Source organism: Callospermophilus lateralis, chromosome 6, assembly GCF_048772815.1.
Source record: "Callospermophilus lateralis isolate mCalLat2 chromosome 6, mCalLat2.hap1, whole genome shotgun sequence".
NCBI lineage: Eukaryota > Metazoa > Chordata > Mammalia > Rodentia > Sciuridae > Callospermophilus > Callospermophilus lateralis.
Window position 1 is genome coordinate 124,983,072 of NC_135310.1, and position 26,774 is coordinate 125,009,845.

Consider the following 26,774-nt stretch of genomic DNA (forward strand, 5'->3'; position numbering starts at 1 on the left):
CTACCAGGATGCCCCATCTGGCTGCCCAGCTGTGGCCTCTGTCCCACTAGTGGGAGTTGATTCAGCGTCTCTGGAGCCCCAGGAGAAGGTAGTAGACACCTGAGATTTGGATAAGAATCTTCTGGCGGCAGCATGAGGTGGCCCAGCCCCACTTAAGCTTGGTGGGAATGAGCTGTCTGAGAGCTCTCTGAGCATCTCAGAGCTAGGTACTGCCAAGAATTCTAAAGGAGAAACTTTATGGGGGGGGGGGTGCAAGGCTGTTTTTCCACCAGTAGCACCAGCAGAAATATTCTAGCATGAGCCAGTCACACAATGACCTCATGTCCCTGTAGCAACATGAGGGCACCCAGAAGAAGGGGGCGATCCTCACTTAGCTGCTGAACAAGAAGCTACCATCCAGAAACTGAGGCAGGAGCGCCATGAATGCCATGTAGGCTGACTTCCTCCTTCTTTGCAGCTGGAGGACAGGCATCCGGGACAGCACTCTTACCAGGACAAAGCAGAAATTCTGGCCACTGCCACATGCCCACTCCTCCAGCGTGACTTTCCCCAACAATCTAGTCTTTATAAGGGAAAGAACAACCTGAGTCTCCAGCTGGATGCTTCCCCCAAAGAGAACTTACAAAGCCCAATTTGCCACCAGAATCCCATTAGGACCTGCAGCCCCTACCTAAGCATTGAGGTAACTGTTAGGAGAAGAATTCCTTGTAAGAGAAATACCACGCTCAGCAAAGCCTAGGAGGGACAATTGGGGATTTGATTTTACCTACACAGCTCCCTAGCAGGACACGTTTGGGGCCCATGTCTGGACCATGTCATGGGGAGGTGTGTCCCTCTGGGCTGTCACTATGAATAGAATGGATGCTCACCTCTCCTACTAGTTTGCTTCTTAGAATTAAAAAGTACACCTGGCCCTGAGGGCAGGGAGATGGAACACAGACAGGGTTTTGTTTGCTTGTTTGTTTTCGGGGTCAGGGGAAATTTAACATTTATTTTATTTATTTGTTTGTATGGTGGTGAGGATCAAACCCAGGACCTCACCTGTCCTAGGCAAGTGCTTTACCACTGAGCCAAAACCCCAGCCCCACAGGCAGGATTTTTGGTAAAGAAATTATGACATCAGTTGAAATGTTTTGGCAAATATAGGAAGACATTTGCCTTTGCCCATAGCCATAGAACTTGAAAACTTATGCAAGCACTAAGTAAGTCCTGTGCATATTATACTGAACATTTTTCCATATTACTCTGAGCCTATTTTTCCATATTACTTTGAGCTACTTTCCAGTGGAGATAACATAAATCCTTATGTGGTTCTTATGCCAGTGGAACAGTTGATGTGCAGATTTCCTTTCCATCTGGTGCATGTACTAGACTAGAGCAGGAACCTGACTCAGGAAGTTGTGAGCATTAAGTGGCAGTGCATAGAACATGGTACCCCGCCTCCACATACACACATGGTTTTAGTAAATATTGCCTATAGCCAAAACAAAGTACTTGTAGGGCACTAGAAGAAAATCTCAGGTGTCCATTGTAGGAATGTGAATTTAATAACAAATGTTTCAAAAATGGAAATTCTTTTTATGGACTCTTATGTGTACTGCCAGCAGACATTCTTGTTAAAGAGTGATTGTCACTGGAGTGACACGTTTTGTCTATTTAATCAGACTGATGTTGTTTTAGTAAGTTTGGAAAGCCTGGTGTGACCCTTACCTCTAGCAGATAGGCAAGTGGGTGTGTGACTTCCAAAGCTCCATTAACCCTTCAACATGTATTTCAGGGGAATAGAGCCAACAAGGAATAAGGCCCTTTGTGAGAGCCAAAACTGAAGCATTTTTTTTCTTTCCTGTTTTTGAGGAATACATTCAAAAACTGCATTGGGAATTTCACTTTCAAATGCAAATTTTTAAAATCCTAGGTGTTACAGAAATTATCAAGTGACTTTAAAACGGCTTTTTAACCACATTTTGTTTTTAAATATTGCATTTGAATGTTAGCTATTGAATGTGTAAAGTATGATCTTTATTAATCTCACAATAACTTTAGAGTTTGGTATTGATCAGAAAAGGAAATTAAAACTCAGAAAGCCTATGGTTAACCCTGTACTGGACATGGGATTAAAATATATGGGACATGTTTTGGGGCCTGGTATCTATATTTAGTTCAAATTGTTTGGTTTTGTTTGTAAGAGGGAAACATTCCACAGGTAAGGAATGTTGTTTTTCCAGACAAGCATTTGTCCCTCTGATTGATGCTTCAAGTCACCCTATTCTTAATAAGGCCAAGGAAAGGATTTGTAGCCCTTGGTGAGGAAGTAGCTGAAATACAGCCTTGGGGCATCATGACAAAGTGGGCTACAGTACAGCATGGGTAGCCATAGCCACTGGAACCATGATGGGGCAGAGTGTGATGCCTCCTCCAGTCCAGCTCTGTTTTGACAGGCAGCATAAAGCTGATCACAAAGGCAGTGGACTGGTCTGCTAAGTGCACAGTGATTTCATGAAGAAAATACTCCATCTTGCTCTATGCATCAGAGCAAGTGACACAGGGGAGGCGCGTTGTGGGTGGGGAAACAATGACTTTTGGAGAAGTAGGACTGCCAGACACATGGATATACATGTCACAGGACACAAGAATGGCTGTGTCCCAGGAGCTAGAGTAATTAGACAAAGAGAAGGAAGCCAATGGATCTGGGAACATCAGAAACAAACTCTTTAAACCTGGAAATTTCTTGGAATCTAACAGAACTGATTCCAGATAATAACTGATGGGATTCTTCACCCCACTTGTTGCTGGTTTTTTTTTTTTGTACAATAATCAGAAAAATGGCAAACTTCTCATTGTTTTCCTGGGTGGGCTTCAATGTAAAGAGCCACTCAGCCTCTGCCTAATCAAACCTTTTGCACCAGGGCCCCCTGGGGTTTATTTGTATATCTATGAATCTGATTGTTCCCAAGAGAAGGCTAAGAGCACATACTTTGTGGGAAGCCAAAATTGCTTCAAATTGACATCAAGGACTGACCACAGGATGAAATTAAATGTTGTCAATGACCCAGATGTTTTGAGTGGAATGGGGATATTTATTTTCCAGTGACAGGAAAATGTTTAGAGCCCTCCACAACTCTCTTTTGGAATCCTAAGTTAAAGAAACACTTCCTAACTCATTTTTTTTTTTACCTTCAATGACATTTTATGATTTAATTCTCTGAATAAAATGTTCTTCTGCAGTGTCTTTACATTCTTTTATTGTGAGTCCCTTCTCTTCTTATATGCACTATTGATCAATTGATGCACTTGTTCTTTTTGGACTCCTTGGTAACAGTTACAAATTCATTGTTAAACTCCTAAATTGATCAAATCAATTTCCCAATTCCCTGAGAATAAATATCAAATTCCTGTCTTCAAGGATCCATAAGCAAACAGATCTCTCTCAATTAATGAAATAGGGTTTCTTTTAAGTGTTATTGCTGGTAAAAGGGAAAAATGCTCAGTTATTTTTATAACCAAATAAAATGTTCTGAATAACTCTTTGAACCCACTGAAATCCAGCTTTCACAGATGCCTGTCAAATTTCACTGATATAAAATGTCTTTTCTTGGAAAATGACTAATAATAAACCATGAACATCTCTATATTTGTGTCATTAATTTAGTGAATAAATATTTTAGAGCCTTTTTTAAAAATAGTTCTCCTTTTTAAAAAATATTTGTTTTTTTAGTTGTAGTTGGACACAGTACCTTTGTTTTATTTATTCATTTTTATGTGGTGCTGAGGATGGAAACAAGGGCCTTGCATGCACTAGGCAAGTGCTCTACTGCTGAACCACTACTCCATCCTCTCCTTTTTAATAGTCATAAAATCAAGTTGAGTAGACTCAAGGAAATGATATGATGGTATTACAAAGGTCATAACATTGGAGCATAATAGCAAGAATGAATCTGTTGAGTCAATGCTATGTTAGTCAGCTTCCCCTCACTGTAGTAAACACCTGAGATAATGAACTTATAAAGAGAAAAATTTTATTTGGATTTACAGTTTTGAAGATTCCAGTCCATGATTAGTTGACCCTGTTGCTTTAGGGCTGTGGTGACACACTGTATTAGGAGTATGTGGTAGAATAAAACTCCTCCCTCAAGGCTGGAAAGTAAAAGAAAGAGGAAGGAAGTGCTAAGCATCCCAGAATCTCCTTCAAGGTCATGCCCCCTTTGACCTAAAGATTGTCACCTCTTAAAGGCTCCAACCACTTCTCAGTAGCATTATGGACCGGGGTCTAAGCTTCTAACATATGTCATTTGGGACCACTTAAGATTCAAACTGTAACAAATGGAAAACATGAAAAACAGAAGTGATTTGAACATAGGACAGTGACAACCTCAGAAAATCCAGAAAAACAGTCCAATCCATTGGATTCAATTTCAGGTCTGGTTCAGATAACATAAATAAGAACAAGGTGAGAGTGGACTATAGGAAATGAATGAGATAGGAAACTTGATAGGAGTTAAATGCCATCACCAGAGATGTTACACATTTCTGTATATAACTGAATAATAATAATAGTGAATCTGGGCTAAATTCTACATGACAGGCATTTCATTTTTTTTTATTAAACTTTTTATACCAGAGATTGAACCCTGGGGCACTTAACCACTGAGTATGATAGGCATTTCTAATCTTAACTTGACAATCAATCAAAAAATTAATTAACTCAATCATCATGGTATTTATTTCTTGGGTTAGCTATTATTATTCCTATTTTACTGTTGAGATGTAATAAATTGTTGTAGTTTACAAATCAAATATGCCTTGAGGCTGCACTAAGCGTCCAGTAGCCTAATTTCTGAGCTTGTCCTCAACCACTGCAAGACACTACCAGGGTAACAAGGGAGTGCAGGGAGCAGGCAATTATAGAAACCTGGAGGGAAGAGATGGAGGGGGCCACCATGGGCACAGAAATGACTTCCTGGAGATTGTTTCTTCTCCCTAGAGATGTACTTCACATTTTCATGGGTGGACAGTGGTTGTTAGTGGAGACCAAGCAAAAGAGAGGCCAGAACCCAGAGTCCAGGGCAACAAATATGAAGACTTGTTTATAAGGCATGTTTGAGGTAGAATATTTAAAATGGAGAACTAAGTACAGGATGAGTTGGCAAAAAAAAAATTTGGATCCAGAAGATATTGAATGGTGAGGAAGCAGAAAAAAAGATCATAAGATGAAATCAATGTGATAGAGAGGCAAAAATATCTCTCAAAGGGAGAGACTTTAAAGAGATAAGAAGAGAGGGTCAAGAAAGCACCTGTATCAGTTGAATCCTGAGAAGAAGGAGGAGGCTGCATGAGCATGCAAAGACAAAGCATGAGGAGAGTGTGGCAGTCTTTGGAAAGGAATCTGCTTGTGGAATAGATCAAAGAGTGTGGATTCATGAGTCAATGATATGAGAAAACTCAGTATGGTAGAGAGCCAGTATAGTGTAGAGGTCAAGAACAGAGATTTGAAACGAGATTGCCAAGAGACACAACTGAGCTCTGATAAGCTACACAATCTTAGACAAGCTACCTACCCTCTTCTAGCCCAAGACCATCACCTGCATGATGGATGGCATGTGCATTTCTGTGCTACTGTAAGCCTTAAATGACTTGATACTTGACAGTGAGTGGAACAGTAAACAGCATACCATGGGCTGTACAAACATATTTGTTAAATAATTCAAGGAAAAGAAAAATGTCAGGTTATGATTAGGGTGTATAACTTCTACAGTTTTTATTAAGAAGTCAGATCAATTAGAGGTAACATTCAAATATAAGCCTGGATACTGACCCTTATTGGAATCCTTGAGTTTTACTTTACAAATGTCATTTTAACTGGGCACGGTGGTACACAACTGTTATACCAGCAGCTTGGGAAGCTAACGCAGAAGGATCACAAGATCAAAGCGAGTCCCAGCAATTTAACAAGACTCTAAGCAACTTAGAGTGATTCTGTTTCAAAATAAAAATAGTAATAATAAATAGGGCTGGGCATGCAGCTCAGTGGTTACGTGCTTCTGGGTTCAATCCCTAGTACAAAAAAAAATGCTATTTGTATTGCATATATACTATATGTGCTTTTCAGTTATGATATACTGTCATAACTCTCTCTCTCTCTCCCTTTCTCTCTCTCTCTTTCTCTCTCTCTCACAAACACACTCACAAACACACACACACACACACAACTCTCCCTCAGTATTCAAGAGGGATTGGTTCTAGTATCCTCTGTAGGCAACAAAATTTACAGGTACACAAATACCATCTAGAAAATGTCCCAGTATTTATAATAAGTTACACACATACACTTGTACACTTTGATATAGCACTAGATTACTTGCATTATCTAAGACAATGTAAATCTTATATAAATAATTATATTATTTGAGACTAATGACTAAAGGAAAATAAGCATATTGTTTTATTTTTTTCCATGTAAATTTATTTATTTTTTTCTTTTTCTTTTTTTTTATTGGTTGTTCAAAACATTACAAAGCTCTTGACATATCATATTTCATACATTAGATTCAAGTGAGTTATGAACTCCCATTTTTACCCCAAATACAGATTGCAGAATCACATCGGTTACACATTCACATTTTTACATAATGCCATATAAGTGACTGTTGTATTCTGCTATCTTTCCTATCCTCTACTATCCCCCCTCCCCTCCCCTCCCATCTTCTCTCTCTACCCCATCTACTGTAATTCATTTCTCTCCTTGTTTTTTTCCCATTCCCCTCACAACCTCTTATATGTAATTTTGTATAACAATGAGGGCCTCCTTCCATTTCCATGCAATTTGACTTTTCTGTCCCTTTCCCTCCCAACTCATGTCTCTGTTTAATGTTAATCTTTTCCTCCTGCTCTTCCTCCCTGCTCTATTCTTAGTTGCTCTCATTATATCAAAGAAGACATTTGGCATTTGTTTTTTAGGGATTGGCTAGCTTCAATTAGCATAATCTGCTATAATGCCATCCATTTCCCTGCAAATTCCATGATTTTGTCATTTTTTAGTGCAGAGTAATACTCTATTGTGTATAAATGCCACATTTTTTTAAAATCCATTCATCTATTGAAGGGCATCTGGGTTGGTTCCACAGTCTAGCTATTGTGAATTGTGCTGCTATGAACATCGATGTGGCAGTATCCCTGTAGTACGCTCTTTTAAGGTCTTCAGGGAATAGTACAAGAAGGGCAATAGCTGGGTCAAATGGTGGCTCCATTCCCAGTTTTCCCAGGAATCTCTATACTGCTTTCCAAATTGGCCGCAGCAATTTGCAGTTCCACCAACAATGTACAAGAGTACCCTTTTCCCCATATCCTCGCCAGCACTTCCTGTTGTTTGACTTCATAATGGCTGCCAATCTTACTTGAGTGAGATGGTATCTTAGGGTGGTTTTGATTTGCATTTCTCTGACTGCTAGAGATGGTGAGCATTTTTTCATGTACTTGTTGATTAATTTTATGTCCTCCTCTGAGAAGTGTCTGTTCAGGTCCTTGGCCAATTTGTTGATTCTCTTATTTGTTATCTTATTGGTTAATTTTTTGAGTTCTTTGTATACTCTGGATATTAGGGCTCTATCTGAAGTGTGAGGAGTAAAAATTTGTTCCCATGATGAAGGCTTCCTATTTACCTCTTTTATTGTTTCTCTTGCTGAGAAAAAACTTTTTAGTTTAAGTAATTCCCACTCATTGATTCTTGTTATTAATTCTTTTTTTTTAATTTTTATTGTTGATTGTTCAAAACATTACATAGTTCTTGATATATCATATTTCACACTTTGATTCAAGTGGGATATGAATTCCCATTTTTACCTTGTATACAGATTGTAGAATCACATCAGTTACACATCCATTGATTTACATATTGCCATACTAGTGTCTGTTGTATTCTGCTGCCTTTCTAATCCTCTACTATCCCCCCTCCCCCCTCCCCTCTCCTCTTCTCTCTCTACCCCCTCTACTTTAATTCATTTCTCCCCCTTGTATTTTTTTTCCCTTTCCCCTCACTTCCTCTTGTATGTAATTTTGTATATCCCTGAGGGTCTCCTTCCATTTTCATGCAATTTCCCTTCTCTCTCCCTTTCCCTCCCACCTCTCATCCCTGTTTAATGTTAATCTTCTTCTCATGCTCTTCGTCCCTACTCTGTTCTTAGTTACTCTCCTTATATCAAAGAAGACATTTCGCATTTGTTTTTAAAGGATTGGCTAGCTTCACTTAGCATAATCTGCTCTAATGCCATCCATTTCCCTGCAAATTCTATGATTTTGTCATTTTTTAATGCAGAGTAATACTCCATTGTTATGACACATTTTTTTATCCATTCTTCTATTGAAGGGCATCTAGGTTGGTTCCACAGTCTTGCTATTGTGAATTATGCTATTATGAACATGGATGTAGCAGTGTCCCTGTAGTATGCTCTTTTTAGGTCTTTAGGGAATAGTCCAAGAAGGGGAATAGCTGGGTCAAATGGTGGTTCCATTCCCAGCTTTCCAAGAAATCTCCAAATTGGCCGCACTAATTTGCAGTCCCACCAGCAATGTACAAGTGAACCCTTTTCCCCACATCCTCGCCAGCACTTGTTGTTGTTTGACTTCCTAATGGCTGCCAATCTTACTAGAGTGAGATGGTATCTGAGGGTGGTTTTGATTTGCATTTCTCTGACTGCTAGAGATGGTGAACATTTTTTCAAGTCCTTGTTGATTGATTGTATGTCCTCCTCTGAGAAATGTCTGTTCAGGTCCTTGGCCCATTTGTCGATTGGGTTATTTGTTATCTTATTGCCTTGTTATTAACTCTTATGCTATGGGTGTCCTATTAAGGAATTTGGAGCCTGACCCCACAATATATAGATCGGAGCCAACTTTTTCTTCTATTAAGTGCATAGTCTCTGATTTGATATCAAGCTCCTTGATCCATTTTGAATTAACTTTTGTGCATGGTGAGAGAAGGGGATTCAGTTTCTTTTTGTTCCATATGGATTTCCTGTTTTCCCAGCACCATTTGTTGAAGATGCTATCCTTTTTCCATTGCATGCTTTTAGCCCCTTTATCAAATATAAGATAGTTTTAACTTTGTGAATTAATCTCTATGTCCTCTTTTCTGTACCATTGGTCCACCCGCCTGTTTTGATACCAGTAACATGCTGTTTTTGTTATGATTGTTCTGTAGTATAATTTGAAATCTGGTATCATTATGCCGCCTGATTCACACTTCTTGCTTAGAGTTACTTTTGCTATTCTGGGTCTTTTATTTTTCCATATGAATTTCATGATTGCTTTATTTATTTCTACAAGAAATGGCATTGGGATTTTGATTGGCATTGCATTAAACCAATAGAGAACTTTCGGTAATATCGCCATTTTGATGATGTTAGTTCTGCATATCCATGAACAGGGTATATTTTTCCATCTTCTAAGATCTTCTTCTATTTCTCTCTTTAGGGTTCTGTAGTTTTCATTGGATAAATCTTTCACCTCTTTTGTTAGTTTGATTCCCAAGTATTTTTTTTTTTTGAGAATAATGTGAATGGGGTGTTTTTCCTCATTTTCATTTCAGAAGTTTTGTCGCTGATATACAGAAATGCCTTTGAATTATGCGTGTTGATTTTATATCCTGCCACTTTGCTGAATTCATTTATTAGTACTAGTAGTTTCTTTGTAGATCCTTTTGGGTCTTCTAGGTATAGAATCATGTTTTCCACAAACAGTGATAATTTAAGTACTTCTTTTCCTATTTTTATACCTTTAATTTCTTTTGTCTGTCTAATTGCTCCGGCCAGTGTTTCAAGAACTATATTGAATAGAAGTGGTGATATAGGGAATCCCTGTCTTGTTCCAGATTTTAGAGTGAATGCCTTCAATTTTTCTCCATTCAGAATGATGCTAGCCTGAGGCTTAGCATAAATAGCTTTTACAATGTTGAGGTAAGTTCCTGTTATCCCTAGTTTTTCTAATGTTTTGAATATAAAGGGATGCTGTACTTTGTCGAATGCTTTTTCTGCATCTATCGAGATGATCATATGGTTCTTATCTTTAAGTCTATTGATGTGGTGAATAACATTTATTGATTTCCGTATATTGAACCATCCTTGCATCCCAGGGATGAATCCTACTTGATCATGGTGCACAATTTTTCTGATGTGTTTTTGTATCTGATTCACCAGAATTTTATTGAGGATTTTTGCATCTAGGTTCATTAGAGATATTGGTCTGCAGTTTTCTTTCTTTGAAGTGTCTTTGTCTGGTTTAGGAATCAGGGTGATGTTGGCCTCATAAAATAAATTCGGAAGAGCTCCCTCTTTTTCTATTTCCTGAAATAACTTGAGGCGTATTGGTATTAATTCTTCTTTAAAGGTTTTGTAAAACTCCGCTGTATACCCATCCAGTCCTGGGCTTTTCTTGGTTGGTAGTCTTTTGATTGCTTCTTCTATTTCATCCATTGATATTGGTCTGTTCAATTTGTGTGTATCCTCCTGACTCAGTCTGGGCAAATCATACGACTTAAGAAATTATCAATGTCTTCACTATCTTCTATTTTGTTGGAATATAGGTTTTCAAAATAATTTCTAATTTTCTTCTGTATTTCTATAGCATCTTGTGATATTGCCTTTTTCATCTAATATGTTAGTAATTTGAGTTCCCTCTCTTCTTCTCTTCGTTAGCATGGCTAAGGGTCTGTTGATCTTATTTATTTTTTTGAAGAACCAACTTTTAGTTTTGTCAATTTTTTCAATAGTTTCTTTTGTTTCAATTTCATTGATTTCCACTCTGATTTTAATTATTTCTTGCCTTCTGCTACATTTTCTGTTGTTTTGCTCTTTCTTTTCTAGGTCTTTGAGATGAAGTGTGAGCTCATTTATTTGTTGGTTTTTTCTTTTTTTGAGAAATGACCTCCAGGAGATGAATTTCCCTCTTAAAACTGCTTTCATTGTGTCCCATAGATTCTGATATGTTGTGTCTGTATTTTCATTAATCTCTAAGAATTTTTTGATTTCCTCTTTTATGTCTTCTGTAACCCATTGTTCATTCAGTAACATATTGTTCATTTTCCATGTGATGTAGAATTTTCTCTTCTTTCTTTTATCATTGATTTCCAGTTTCATTCCATTATGATCAGATAAAAATGCATGGTATTATCTCCACCCCTTTATATTTACTGAGGGTTGCCCTATGGCATAATATATGGTCTATTTTTGAGAAGGATCCATGTACTACTGATAAAAAAGTATATCCACTTGATGATGGTTGATATATTGTATATATGTCAGTTAAGTCTAGGTTATTGATTGTGATATTGAGTTCTATAGTTTCTTTATTCAACTTTTGTTTGGAGGATCTGTCCAATGGTGAGAGAGGTGTGTTGAAGTCACCCATAATTATTGTGTTGTGGTCTATTTGATTCTTGAACTTGAGGAGAGTTTGTTTTATGAACGTCACAGCACCCTTACTTGGTGCATAAATATTGATAATTGTTATGTCTTGTTGGTGAATGGTTCCTTTTAACAGTATACAATATCCTTTCTTATCCCTTTTGATTAACTTAGTCTTGAAGTTGATTTTATTCGATATGAGGGTGGCCACCCCTTCTTGCTTACGAAGACCATGTGCATGGTATATTTTTTCCCAACCTTTCACCTTCAGGCTGTGTATGTCTTTTCCAATCAGATGTGTCTCCTGGAGGCAGCATATCAATGGGCTTGTTTTTTTTAATCCATGTTACCAGCCTATGTGGCTTTATTGGAGAATTTAAGCCATTAACATTTAGAGTTACTGTTGATATATGGTTTGTACTTCCAGCCATGTTTGATTATTTATCTTTTTTAAAATTTAGTTTGTTTATCCATGATTAGCTTTCCCCCCCACCCTGTGTCTTTACTGAGGTACTTCCCACTGTTGGTTTTGGTTATTGTTTTTCATTTCTTCCTCGTGTAGTGTTTTGCTCAAGATGCTTTGCAGTGCTAGTTTTCTGGCTGCAAATTCTTTTAACTTTTGTTTATCATGAAAGATTTTTATTTTGTTGTCGTACCTGAAGCTTAATTTTGCTGGATACAAAATTCTTGGTTGGCATCCATTGAATTTCTGTGTTTGAAATACGTTGTTCCAGGATCTTCTCGCTTTCAGCGTCTGTGATGAAAAATCCGTTGTTAACCCTATAGGTTTACCCCTGAATGTAATCTGCCTCCTTTCTCTTGTAGCTTTTAATATTTTCTCTTTGTTCTGCATATTGAATATCTTCATAACAATGTGTCTTGGCGCTGGTCTACTGTGATTTTGTATGGTCTGTGTCCTGTATGCCTGCACAATTTGTATATCCATTTCCTTTTTTATTTCTGGAAAGTTTTCTTTTTTTTATTGGTTGTTCAAAATATTACAAAGCTCTTGACATCTCATATTACATATATTAGATTCAAGTGGATTATGAACTCCCATTTTCATCCCCAATACATATTGCAGAATCACATTGGTTACACATCCACATTTTTACATAATGCCCTATTAGTAACTGTTGCATTCTGCTACGTTTCCTATCCTCTACTATCCTCCCTCCCCTCCCCTCCCCTCCCATCTTCTCTCTCTACCCCATCTACTGGAATTCATTTCCCTCCTTGTTTATTTTCACCTTCCCCTCACAACTTCTTATATATAATTTTGTATAACATTGAGGGTCTCCCTCCATTTCCATGCAATTTCCCTTTTCTCTCCCTTTCCCTCCCACCTCATGTCTCTGATTAATGTTAATCTTTTCTTCCTGCTCTTCCTCCCTGCTCTGTTCTTAGTTACTCTCATTATATCAAAGAAGACATTTGGTATTTGTTATTTAGGGATTGGCTAGCTTCACTAAGCATAATCTGCTCTAATACCATCTATTTCCCTGCAAATTAATTATTTCATTCAGGAGGTTGCTCATTCCCTTGGTTTGAACCTCTATACCTTTCTCTATCCCAATGACTCTTAAGTTTGTTTTTTTTTATGTTATCCCATATCTCTTGGATGTTTTTCTTGTGATTTTTTACCAGCCTTTCTGAGTTGGCTATACTCTTTTCAAGATGATATATTTTGTCTTCATTATCTGACATTCTGGCTTCTACTTGCTCCACTCTGATAGTGATACTCTCATTTGAGTTTTCAATTTCGTTTGTATTTTCCTTCATTTCTAGAATTATTGTTTGATTTTTTTAATAATCTCTATCTCCTGATAAAGATGCTTATTTGCTTCTTTTATCTGTTTATGTAATTCATTTTTAATATGTTCTTTCACTGTTTGAATTTGCTGTCTCATATCCTCTCTAAGATTACATTCCATTTGTCTAAGGTATTCCTTGAGTTCTTTATTTGGCCATTTTTCTGATGCCTCTAGGTCCTCCTGAATATTTAGGCTGTCCTGAATTGTTTGTACTCCTTTTCTTTCTTGCTTTTTCATGCTGCTCATGTTACCTCTTGTTCTGTTTGACTGCTGAGTTACTGTTTACTTCTATAAATTTAAATTTATTTGGTGCTGTCACCGCCAGTTTCAATGAAGTTATCTCCTCTCCCGCATTCTGGTGACGTCAGTTTTCTTCCATGGTCATATCCCATGCAAATGGAAACAGTTCGTTCCCTTTGCTGGGTGACCAATGCAATGGGTGTGTCCTTACTGGTTCTTTCAAGCCCCGTCTCAATCCTGTGGCAACTGCCTATGAAGGCTCAGTTGGTATTAACCTCCAAGGTTCAGAAGGGCCAACCAGTTGTTTCAGCGGGATCATTTAGTGCTGAGTCACAGCGGTTTGTCTGTGAGAAGCAGGCGAACATGAGCTTGAATTCAGCAGATCCGGGCTCTGTGTGTGTTCTGAGAGGCCCAGAGTGTTTGCCCCAGATCCACATCATCTCAGCATTGCCTAGTGATCCTGAGGAAACAGCATTTAGACGGTTTATGACTCTCTATGCCCACGCAGCTGAAGAGGTCAGAGACTTGATCTCTCTGTGACCGCTGCCATGTAGGATCCAAGATGTTGTTTTAAAAAAATGTTTTCAATACATTGTTGGTTGAAACTGGGAATGTGGAAGTTGCCAATAAAGAGAATCAAGTTTATTTGTAATGTTTTATAACCATCTCAGTATCCTGGACATCCTTAATGTTTAATAATATCTGCTAATGATGCTAATTCTAACAGTGAATGTGACTACATGATTTCATGACCTATCTTTGACAAAGTCACGCAATATAATCTTTTGTTTATTTTAACTTTGCATTTCTTCTCCTTGTTTCAATGTTATCCTTCCCTCTCCCAGAATCACTTTTGGGTGCATCACCATTAGCCAGTGATTAATGACTAATCACCATTAGCCAGTGATTAACTTCCTGGATGTGGTAGTTTATACATATAGACCAAGGTTTAGATAGATTAAGTAGAATCTCTTAAGATTAAGAGGAATAATAGAAATGAAAGGAAGATATTTTGATTGGGTGTAGAGAGGTGCCAACAAACCAAGATATTTCCATTATTCTATGAAGGTTATGGTCTATATAGCCTGGGTCTGATCTCTGAGATTTTTCCTTCCTGTATTGGGTAAGGCAAAAGATGTTATGACTTGTATAATTAATTGAAGTGGCAAGCCTGACAGTATTATCCTTGTTTTTTGCCTTTTGGGTTCTACTATATTTTAGAGTCTGACAAAAGACATGAAAAGTGTTATAACCTACTCATTAATAAAAATGAAAATTGTGACTGTTTGCATTATGGTCAGAGGTACTACCACTGTCTCCAATGTCACCTACTAGTTTCTAATGACTAGAATACACCAGAATGCCACAACTTTTTGGCATTCACATTGCTTATGAATAATAAAAATGCAATTCAAACATATGCTTTCTCAGGCTGGGTTGTGGCTCAGTGGTAGAGTGCTCATCTAGCACATGTGGGGCCCTGGGCTGGATCTTCAGCACCACATAAAATAAATAAATAAAATAAAGGTCTTGTGTCCAACTACACCTAAAAATAAATATTTTTTAAAAATATCATATTCCTTCTCATTCTGTGATCCTCTCATTGTCTGCTCTTTCTCTTAATGCACAATGTGAATGTCAAATCTGATTGCTTTAATTATGTTAAAAGGTTATTTTGGAAGGTTATTCATTTAGTCTTTAACAACATGAAATAGAACTTATATTATCATTGTCACTTTACACACATAAACAAGAACTTGATTAATAGTAGCCAACCATGAGAAAATTAATGTTCTCAGAAATGAGGATATTTTTAGCTTTTAAGCACTCGATGTCACTAGTATACTCTCAACTACAAATATCTGCACCAAAGAATGTGAAGTGAAGCAAACAGATAAAGAAATACACGCATTCTGAGCAAAAATGCACAAGTGTTCTTTCATCAATTAACATTCCTTTGAAAAAAAGGAGACATCTGTGAGGCAAAGTTTATGAAATAATAGTGAGTATGGGTGGTTAAGTACCTTTGAGCTATGTGAGAAAGCATCATTCTGCAATTAGAAGCATATGGAAATTGAGTCAAATATTTGTAAGCTGAATTATGCTTTCCCATTGGCTTTCTTTCCAATTTTGGACATGTTCTCCTACTTCCTTTAATAGTTTCAGTTCTGCATAAGATGAAAGTTATTACTAAGGGGGTGAAAATGTTCTGTTTCTAAATAGAGTTCCATGGGAACAGTTCCATGGAAGAACACAGATGGACAAAAGTCATTGTGGTATTTGAAATTTGACATTTTTCTGTATAAAATTTATACCACGATAAAACACTAGCAAAAGTTACCATTATTCATCTTAATGTAGTTTCCAATAGCCATTTGCTTTTGTAAACAGATAATCTGTGATTAAATAATGATTCTACGAGCATTTCAAGTACATAGACAAATGAATGCTGAATCCTTCAAATCTTTGCATGTTCTAAAATATGTCACGTGGCTAATTCCCACATCTTGAGAACTGCTTACCATTTGATAAAGATTTGAGTTTTTATATTTAAGAGACCAGACTTGTGATTTTCACATTGATGTGTAACCATTTTGTGGATTGAAATAAGTGCCCCTTGAGTCTTAAGAGATTTCATGAAGGTGAGCAGGCATACTATTGATGAAGGAACAGTTGTTTTAAATTTTGTCTATTACTTTTTCTTAAAGCAGAAATATCCTCACACTGTGTAAGCACTGTTTGAATTCAATTTATGTATGCAGATTCTCTTAAAGTCAGGCATATATGAAATTTACCAAGTGAATTTTGCTGTCATATCATCTTCCAGCCCAAATATTAAGTATGATACTTAGCTTTTGTTTCTCTGTAAACTGGTTGAAGATTAGTCATTTCATTAAATATATAAACCTGAAATTAAAAGTTTGTTTAAAACAATTTCAAAGAAATTTTTGATGTGTGTTTAAAAAATTTAAAAAAGGAATAAAAAGAGAAAACAAAAAGTCCAACAATTTCAAGCATACTGTGCTTTATTTTGCTTTTATTAACTTAAAAATTTGCCTCTTTCACATTACCCTAGATAACATAGATTATTCTTAGGTTTTTATTTTTCTTGTCTTAGAAAAAGAAAAATTATTGGTTGTACCTAATCTAATCTTTGAAATCAAACAGAGTATATCTGGACCTTACCTACTGAACTTTGATTCCAGACTACTGATATACTCAGGCTTCAGTGAGTATATTACCTCTGGCTTTATAATTTCCCAATTAAGTATGTGCTTCTTAGAATCATTTAGGGGCTTTCTTTCTTTTTGTCTCAGCTCTCCAGAACTTAAACATTGATTATATATATATAGTCTCTAAGTTGTAGATGAACACAATATGTTTATTTCATTTTTTTATTTTATGTGGTGCCTGGGATCGAACCCAGTGACTCATGCATGCTAGGCAAGCGCTGTACTACTGAGCCACAACTCTGGTACCATAGCATTGTTTCTAAAATCTACCTGTCCTACAAACCAGCATAATGCATGAGTTGACCCCCATCCAAAACCTTATTCTCAGTTATTTGCAATATATGGTACAGTATTTTGTTTGATGCTTTTCCACCCTATTGTTAGAAGCCAGAAACAATGCAAGTAAAAGAAGATATTAAATTTCTACTATGTGCCAGGTACCAAGCTATTGAAATGATGTACACATGGAGATTCAGACATGGTCTCTGATCTTGAATACCTCACAATACACTGCAAGTCATGTATTCATAAATTGGTCATTTAAATATCATTGTGGATACCTCCCATACAGAAATGTTGTCAATTCCAAAATAAAAGATAAAAGATAACTTGCTGCAATAATCTAAAAATAAGTCAGTATAATCTCATAGGACAGAATTTCACATCAGAGAGTTAGATCAGCCCCAGAAATTAGACTAGATTGAAGGAAAAGTCTAACATACATTCTACAAGTTTTCACACTTGTCTCTTTTGCTCTTGTGTACTTTGGTATTCACATTATCCTCAATTCTAAATAAAGTTGAAATGGGAAAAATGAGAAAAAATAAAAATAAGCAAGCTTTTTCATTTGTGAGACAAGAAAGTGAAAGACTATTATTAAATAAACTTGATAGTGAACTCCCATCTGAGAATCCCTGTTAGGCTAGAAAAAAGTATCATGAAAGATTGTTTATAATAGCCCAAACACAAATGTGTGTGCATGCATTTGTGTGTGTGTGTGTGTGTGTGTGTGTGTGTGTGTCTGTGTGTGTTCATTTTGAAGACAAAAATCAGATATCTCCCAATGAGTATGTTGTAAGCCACTTCCCTACATCGGGCTGTGATAGACAGTTTCCTTTTCTGTTTCCTAAGTGCCTGATCACTTTTGAGTAATTTTTAACCCTGTTTTGCTTAATAATATACTATATGGGAGAAAATTCTAGTTTTTCTTTTCTTTCCCTGGAGGAAAAATAAAACTCCTCATCAAATCGAATTTCCTTCAGGATCCCCTTTGGGAGTCCACAGAGAAGACCTATAATAAAGAATAAGTGTAGAAGAACAGCTTACATGAATGATGATGAACAAGATGTACTGTGGAGTTGGGAGTCATTGTTTCCTGCTGCTATACATGGAGGCCCTGCTAGTGTTTGAGGAGACAGCCACTATCACTAAGGGCATTATGTCAGCTCTGGGCATTGTGTGAATCTTTCACACTGTCCCTAGGCTGTGTAAAACACTATTGTGTCTCTAGGGCAGACCCAGGTGGGAGAGAGGCAAGTCTAAAGTCAGCAATATGAAAAATAAGTTTGCATTTGGTGCCACAGACCAAGAAATGATAGTTTAATATCAATCATCAGAAACAACTGCAAAACAACTAGATGTTCACACATAGAAGATACATTGTCCATTCAGAGGCAAATGTATCATGAACAGCATCCTAACACTTACTTACTAAAATCTGAATAAGCATCATATGTCCAAGAGCAAATAACCTTAAGCTAATGTGTTTGTAAAATTGAAATTGGATTGACCTTCAAGTGCCTTGTACTTTTAGGGTAGCAACTACAGAATAACCTCATTGAGGGCTTCATTATCATAATTTGGAGATTTCTCTTCTTGCACTGTCTTGATGAGTTAGTTTTCATAAATGAAATAGATATAAACCTCGTGCAAGAAACACATATGTATTCTCCCATCATCATACCTGAGATCTTAGAATCCCAGAGATCATCTGTCTTTTGATCCCAAAGCTTGCTCATTGCAAAATCACTAGAGGGCATAGAGCTTTTAAAAGACAGTTCTCTTTGCCTTACTTCTTGAATCAGGAGTTATATTTGTTTCCTGTCATTGCCATAGCAAAATTCTAAAAATCTGGTGGTTTAAATAACAAACAATAATGTTGTCTCACAGTTTCAGAGGCCATGAATCAGAAATCAAGGTTTTGGCAAAGCCATGTATCTATGAAGCCTAAGGGGAATTCTTCTTATCTCCTCCTAGTTTCTGATACTTTCAGAAATCTTTGACACTACTTCAGTCTCTTCCTTTCTCCTCACATGGCTTTTCTCTTGGTTCATGTGTCTGTCTGTCTCTTGTACTCTTCTTATAAGGACTCCAGGTATATTAGATCAAGGGCCAATTCTATTCCAAGATTACCTTAGCTTACCTAATTATGACTGCAAAGATGCTGTTTCAAAATCAGGTACTTTAGATAGAACCTAAACATACTTTTGGGTGGGAAGTAATTATTCACTCCATATCATTGGCACTAGGGTGAGAATCACTTAGGTGATTTGGTGATAGCAACATTGAGAACTATTCATAAATCATTCCAATTTCCCTGGAAAGTAGATATGTCCAAGGAGTTTGGGTTGATGGAGTCAGAATACAGATGAACAATCTATGCAAAACACAATCCTCTAGAAACCCAAATTATTCATTATGATAACCATGTAGCTTCCTTGATCTTGAATGAGGATCACTTGATATTCTTCAATTTAATCAAAATCTCTATATAAAATGTATTCTATTTTGAAATGAATTACCTAACTTTAACCTAAGAGTTTCACATTTAAAAAAAAATTTAGCAGCTGTGCTATTCAGTTATTCAAGCAAGACTAAATAGATTGGATGCATTTGCAACTGCAAAGAAGCACACAAATTCATAGACATACACATTTATCTATGAAAGTGAAATGTATTACTCAATGTAGTCTCTCAGAAGAATAGTTATTAATTGGAGTAATGCAAATTTAGGGCTAAATGTTACTTATTTTTTAAAAAAAGCACTTAGAGATGTAGAGTTATATGTCTGCAAAAATCAAATGTTCAAATAAATGTACAATAGCCTTATCCACTTCCTGACACATATGCCTCTCAAATTTCTTTTCAGCTATGTCCAGGGAGTCATTAAGGCTTGTCAGGTATTAATAAAATGAATTCAGAAACAAGGTTTATAGTTCAGAGGGGAGGATCATAAAAATGTTTCCTTCACAAACAGAATTATATGCAATCACTCTCATGGAAAAGGGAAAAATTTGGGCGAGATTGTCTCAAAATGGGTCACAAGAGCCATTGGAATATGGAATAAATAGGGACATGCAGACATCAGCCCCATAACATGCAGAGATTCTATTAGCTTCTATAAAAGAATAAAAAGAAAAATTGAGATTTGTGTGGGATGATATTTGACCAAAGATCTTAAATCAGAACACAATTGCACTTTTTAGTCCTACTCCCCAAAAATTAAGGAGATATCACTTACTTTCCTTATTATATGCTGAGTATCCCTAATCTGAAAATCTTGAATTGTTTTAAAATCCAAAACTGTTTGAGCACTGACATGAGCTTTGAGAGGAAAATTCTACATCTGGTCTATGCAATGGCTCATATTTAAAACATTGGTGAACTTAAATTATTATATACAATAACCTTCAGACTATGTGCATAAGGACGTAAAGTGTATATGAAATATAAATGGTTTTGTATTTAGATTTGAGTGTCATCCTCAAGATATAGTTATATTTATACAAATGTATCAAATTTTGAAAAATTCAAAAATCTAAAATATTTGGTCTCAAGCATTTTGGATAGAGGACACTCAATCTGTTATAATTCAGAGGGGAGGATCATAAAAATGTTTCCTTCACAAACAGAATTATATGCAATCACAGTCGTGGAAAAGGGCATATATAAAACAAAGGATCAAAATTAAGAAATTTGAAGAAAGATATTTTCAAATTTAGACAGAATTGAGAGTAATATGAAAAAAGTTGGAGGTTAAATAATAAACATAACAAACAAAAGGGTACATTTTGTATGTGTATACACACACAAACACCCACACACACAGGATTTTCAATTGCAAATGCATAAATTGGGACGATGTACTCTATGAGAACAAGTATTTACAATTAGCCTGTAAAATTATCAGGAACAAGGAGCTCTTATTTGTATATACTGATATATGGTTCTGAATATAGTTTAATGAAGAGAAATGGGCCAGGAGTAACTAGGCACTTTATATCCAAGATAATTTAAAATTTGTGACATATACATAAAAATGTTTGTCTTTTCTGATCCTGCCATTATCTCAGACCTTATCTCAAATTCATTCTTAGAAGCTATAAAGGTAAGCCACAATATGACCAATCTGTTTATAGACTGGTATGACATGGAAAATACATAAAGTTTTTAACCAAGTCACTTTATAAATGTCAGTGATTTGCCATCAAATCAAAGAAATAATACTCAAGCAAAAGACCAAAATTTAGACATTTGGAGGAAGATATCTCTAACTTGAGAGAGAATTGAGAGTAATATGGAAAAAATGGAAATTAAATAATAAACATAACAAACAAAAGAGTACATTTTGTGTACAGTGGGTAAGAAATAAAGAGTAGAGGTCAAGTCTTCTCAGAAGTCTGGTTAATTGAAAGTGTATGAGTGAGGTTCACTGACTCCAGTGACTAGCCTCAGAAGCCTCTGTCACATTTGTAAAGATAAAATTTTTCAAAATGGCTGAGTCAGAATATTGTTTCTTTGCACATATTATTGAATTCTCCCTCATGCTTCTTATGAACACTTATAATTAAAAGACAGTTCTTGGGTTTTATTATCCATAAAGAGGTTCAGAGGTGACAGCTATAAAGAATATAAGGAAACTGACTAGGATGGAACTGAGAAATTATAGTATGTAATTGAAAAGGGTTATATGAATTTCCTTATAGAAATAAAAACGGGAAAGAAAAAAGAGGAAGTTAATGAGCTCACACCTAATTCCAGTAAAGGAAAATTAATTCAGTGATTTAGATGCAGGTGCTCAAAGTTCAAGCACAAAGGTGACTTTCATTCAACTTGTAATGAATGGCAATGCCTTGGAATGTGTCCTTCTGACAGAATTCCATACTCTTGAACATACTTGAGCAAAGATACAGCTTTGAATGGCAAACAGAAAAAATATGATGAATAATCATGGGAGAGGGGAAGAAAAATGTTATTTATAAAAAAGGCAGAGGTGGACTGGGACTGTGGCTCAGCGATAGTACCCTTGCCTGGCATGTGTGAGGCACTGGATTTGATTCTCAACACCATGTATAAATAAATAAAATAAAGATCTATCAACTTAGAAAAACAAATTTAAAAAGTAAAAAAATTAAAAATAAAAAGGCAGAGAGGAGACATTAGAAATTAGATATCAGTGATATATAATGATATTGCAGAGTCGAATCTTGGAAGACAATTCAGATAGTGTTTGAACATCACAGAATGAACATAATACAAACCTAAATGATATGAGTCAAACATTCAATGTGGCCTCTTCATGAAATCAAGAGATGTGGTAAATACAAGATGTATGAAGTTCCCGCTAATGTAACATGGTATTCTGTAGTACAGTAAACATTTTTCTAAAAAAGGAGTACTCTCTAATATAACATACAAAATATTGTAAATGCATAAATCATTTATGGTCATTTTAAAATTATCAAGTAATATGTATCGTACATACTATATATGTGCTATAATTTTATATAGATTTGGCAGTGTTATTTACTGCAATACTACCACAAACATTTGGGTAGTACATTGTGCTAAAAAAGTTACAATAGCCATGACATCATTAAGCCACAGGAATTTTTCAGTATTAAAAAACCCTTACTTTATGTACAAAATTAGAAAAATTAAAAATATTATGGGACCACAGTTGTATGATGTGTTGACTAAAATGTTGTAATGTAAAACATGACTATATTAACAGGTAAATTGTAGCAATTCTTATAAGCAATGATATTAACTTAATTCCAGACATAACATTTAGCATAGTTATGTACAAAGCTTTGTGTTATAGACCTAGGGTACCAGTTCCTCTTCTCCATGATTTCCATCTCTAGCATTAGCAGATATTTAAGCACAAAATACCCGTTGCTATATTTTGGATCTTGAATGTCCACAAGTCTCCAGCCTGTGGTGCTATTGGGATATGGTGAAAACTTTAGGAGGTGGGGCCTAGTGGGAGAAAGTCAGGTTATTTGGAGCATGCCCTTAAAGGAAATATTAGGAGCCTGACTGCTCCTTTTCCTCTCTCTGCTTCCCCAGCTACCATGAGGTGAACAGCTTTGGTTCCTCATGTCTTCCATATCATGATGTTCTGTGCTTCATCATAGACCCAAAAGCCACAGCGCCAACTGACCATGGCCTGACAACTTTCAAACCATGAACCATATTGAATTTTTTCTCCTCTAAATTGATTTATTTCAGGGTTTTTTCTCTTTAATCCATTTACTGATGCACATCCATCCTGAACTAGCTGAATGTAGATACCTGAAAAACATTAGTGTTAAAATATTTCCCTATACAAAGACTGGTAAATGGAGTGCAAGTGTCAAAAGCAATAGTTTTCCCCTTGGTTTGTTTCATATGTTATTGTCATAGTTTTTTAGAGCTCCTGGTGCCACTCAACAATCCACAGTGTGGACAAATCCTGCTCAGATGAAACCCAAGTCAAATAATTCACCCTTCCACACACTAATGATAGCTTAACTGGTTCACAGGTTTCAAGACCCTAGTGTCCAATGAAAGTCATTAGAGTTCTCAAGAAAGAAATATATAAAACTGCTAAAAAGAATGTCTGGGTATTGTCTATAATTACTCCAGTTAACATGGTATCAATGGTTTGCCTATGGCTGTTATTTGGTTCAATGACAGAATAAGATGACACTTAACAATTTACAACTGACTTCTCCTTGCATACAAACACACACTCACTCATGCACACACACATGCATGCACACACAATCAGGCACATGACCCAAAAAATAAAAAAAAAAAAAAAAAGCATAGAGGGCTTTGGTGGGAAAGGAGGGGTGCTAAATAAAAAAACATCTTTACAGACAGAACACTTAGGCTGCAGGAATGTCCCTGAGGTTTCTGAGAAGGCTGTGCAGAGGTCTGCATGCTAGAAGTAACTTTTTGGAGGCTTTCTCATCAGGCTGCTCGCCGCTGGGAGATGAGGGAGGACTGGAATCATCTGGGAAGACTTGGACTTGTGAGCAGAGAGCAGGGAATGTTTAGTGAAGACAGGGTCCTTGGAGACAAGCTGCTCCTTTCCGACTGCCTTTGCATTTGGTTGCTGGGGGCCTGGAGGCTGGTGGCCTTTCTTGGCCTTGTCATCCATGACACTCTTACTGTCCGACTTGACAGAGCTCAGACCTGTTTTTTTAGACAGCAAGGTTGTCTTGCCGAGGTCCATCGACCACCTAGTTTCTTTCTGCTTCAAGGCTGACTTGAAGAAGGACAGCCCTTTATCCTCAGACTTGCTGTCCCTCTTCAGACCAGACCACATGCTCGTGCTGGGGGAGCGCAGGCTGGCTATGGAGGAGCTCCACCCATGCTTGCCGACACCTCTGCCTCCCTGGCTCTGGTCTGGCTGACCCGAGAGGAGCTGGGTTTGGAGATGGAGGTGACACTGGCTTTGTCGTATCCCAGGCTTTTTCTGGAGCCCTCCCTACTCAAGGTCCGGTCTGAAGTCCTGTTCTTCCCTGGAGGGAAGGGGCCCCTAGTAGCAGAGCCTGAGACTTTTTTTTTTTCTTGGCAGATGTAGAGAAAGCAATATAATCGAGGGCAGAAGCTGATTTCTGCTTCTGTGGTGAGGGAGATAATGTGGAATCATGGGACATGGGGAACGACTCCTTTTTGAGCTGGGCAGGAGCAGGGAATAAATGCCTTCCACTGGCCCTGGAAGAATCTGCTTTGTTTCGAGAGCAAAAAGGCTTTAGAGAAACTTTTACAGAAACAGGAGAAGAAGGGGATGTATTTGAAAGAGATGATTCTTGGCTTGCCAAGGCTGTTCTCCCCTTCTACATGCTTTTATCTGTCTCAGAAGTGCCTTTGGAGCTGGGGGATCTCTTGGTGTGCTCTCTGGTTTCTTTGTGAGCGAGCCTGGGTGGACTAGGGATTTCACTTCTTTGACAGGAGAGCTGTCCATGGAATCACTCTGATCCACTTAAGCAATCTGGTTATTGTTATCAAATGCATTGAAGACAGGAGGTGATGCCCTTGTGCTAAGTTTTTGCTCTGTATATCTACAACACTGGAGTTCAATTTGCAGGTATCTGACTCTTCTCTGAACACAAGCCCCTCCATGACAGCTAGGGGGGCTTGGCTCACAGCCTTGTGTTCTCTGCGATTATCACTTGCTTCCTGAAGACTGCTGGAAAGGTTCCTAAAGCTGCCAAAGAAAGAGATGAAGAGAGACCTTATCATCCCCTGCCTCCCCAATCTCCTCTAAGGTGGAGGCAGATCTGTGAGTCAGAGTCCCCTGAGAAGGGGAAGGAGAATTGGAGCACATCTGCAGCTTTGCAGACAGGGACCATGAAGATCTCATGCAATTTTCATTAACAGCCAAGGAGCTGGTCACAGATGATCTGGAGGACAAGCTCTGGCACTGGACACTCCTCACAAATGGCTGAGATGAAAAGCCACCATCATTTTCACTCCTTTCCCTGTCATCTCCACAGACTCAGAGATTGAGGCCAAGGAGGTGCATTTGGAGGAGGCTGCTGAAGTCACACTGTCTTCTCCCCAGAAGCCCACTCACCCAGTGTTCGCACAGGGAAGAACTTGTGGAGCCAGCTACTGAGCTGTTGGCCAACTATGATGGGATGGCTGTCTGCCTTTGGTAGAAGAGGATATAGGCTGTCTGGGTGCATACCTCATCCTCCGACAGCTGCTGCAAATCACTGTCATTAAAGCAATACAAGAGGCCATCCACAGAGTTTTTATAGTATGCTGTGAAGTGCCCCCCTTGCATGGTGCCATGGTGATTGCACACAGCCTACAGGTCATAGATGTAATCTTCAGGGTCCCTCCTGAGTCCATAGGGCCACCTCCACAGAGACCAATGGGATGGCAAACTCCAGCTGCTCTGGCTTTTATTGACCACATAAGGAGTCATGTCCAGGCCAGTCAAGGGGAACTTGACTATGTGCTGAAGTTTCACACGCCTGTATCCTTCCTGTAGAAACCTCTTGAGGTGTAATGATGAGCACAACAGGCAGAGTCCACAGGCTCAGTGTGATGCTCCGCTGCTGCAGCTTCTTGCAATGTGGGCAATGCTAGGCATCATCTGGGGCCAGTCGTTCCTCTTGCCCTGGCCCCTTTGCGCTGCATCCCGAGGGCTGCTGGGGACAGGCGAGGGCTCCAGCCGCCCTGCCAGGTTCTGGCCCAGCTCCAGGTACTGGGCCAAGAGCTCGGGGTTGCTGAGGTACTGCATCACTGCATTCATGAAGCACGTGTTGCCGTGATTTCCGAGCCCCGCCACTCAGGCACCAACTTGTGGGCTAAGGTGGGCAAGGCGGGCGAGGCGGGCGACAGCCTGGGCAAGGCAGGAGGTGCAGGCGCGAAACAGCTGCGGAGGCCGCCACGATTTGGTCCGCTCCCTCAGAGCTAAGGTGCAAGAGCCTGGACAAATTCTTGGGGACGCAGCTCATGAAGCTGCCCATGGAAGGCGCTGAAGAGGGCAACTGGCCCGGACCCCTGCGCCGCCGCGGCCTGCGTGGCGGCTCTGGAACAGCCGCTTGCTGAAAGAACAATTCTCCTTCCAGCCCACCGCCTCTACCTTGGACTGGCCGTGGCTGCAGATGCTCATCACCGCGCCTGCTCGCCCAGCCTGGGACCCCGCCATTGCCGCAGCGCATCCCGCCGCTCTGTGCCTTACAGGCCAGAGGGCTCGATGCCCCACACACCTAAGAGTGCCTCCGAGCCAGCACGCGAACCTATTTCAGGATTTTTTCACAGTTATGAAAATCTGACTAAACACCTGTATCATAGGACTTCCATTA

At 38.1% G+C, this 26,774-nt stretch overlaps 1 pseudogene; it reads right to left on the reverse strand.

Moving 5' to 3' along the window:
* LOC143402033 (ubiquitin carboxyl-terminal hydrolase 31-like) lies at positions 1 to 26,630 on the reverse strand (annotated as a pseudogene).
* Between the last annotated feature and the right edge of the window lie 144 nt (positions 26,631 to 26,774).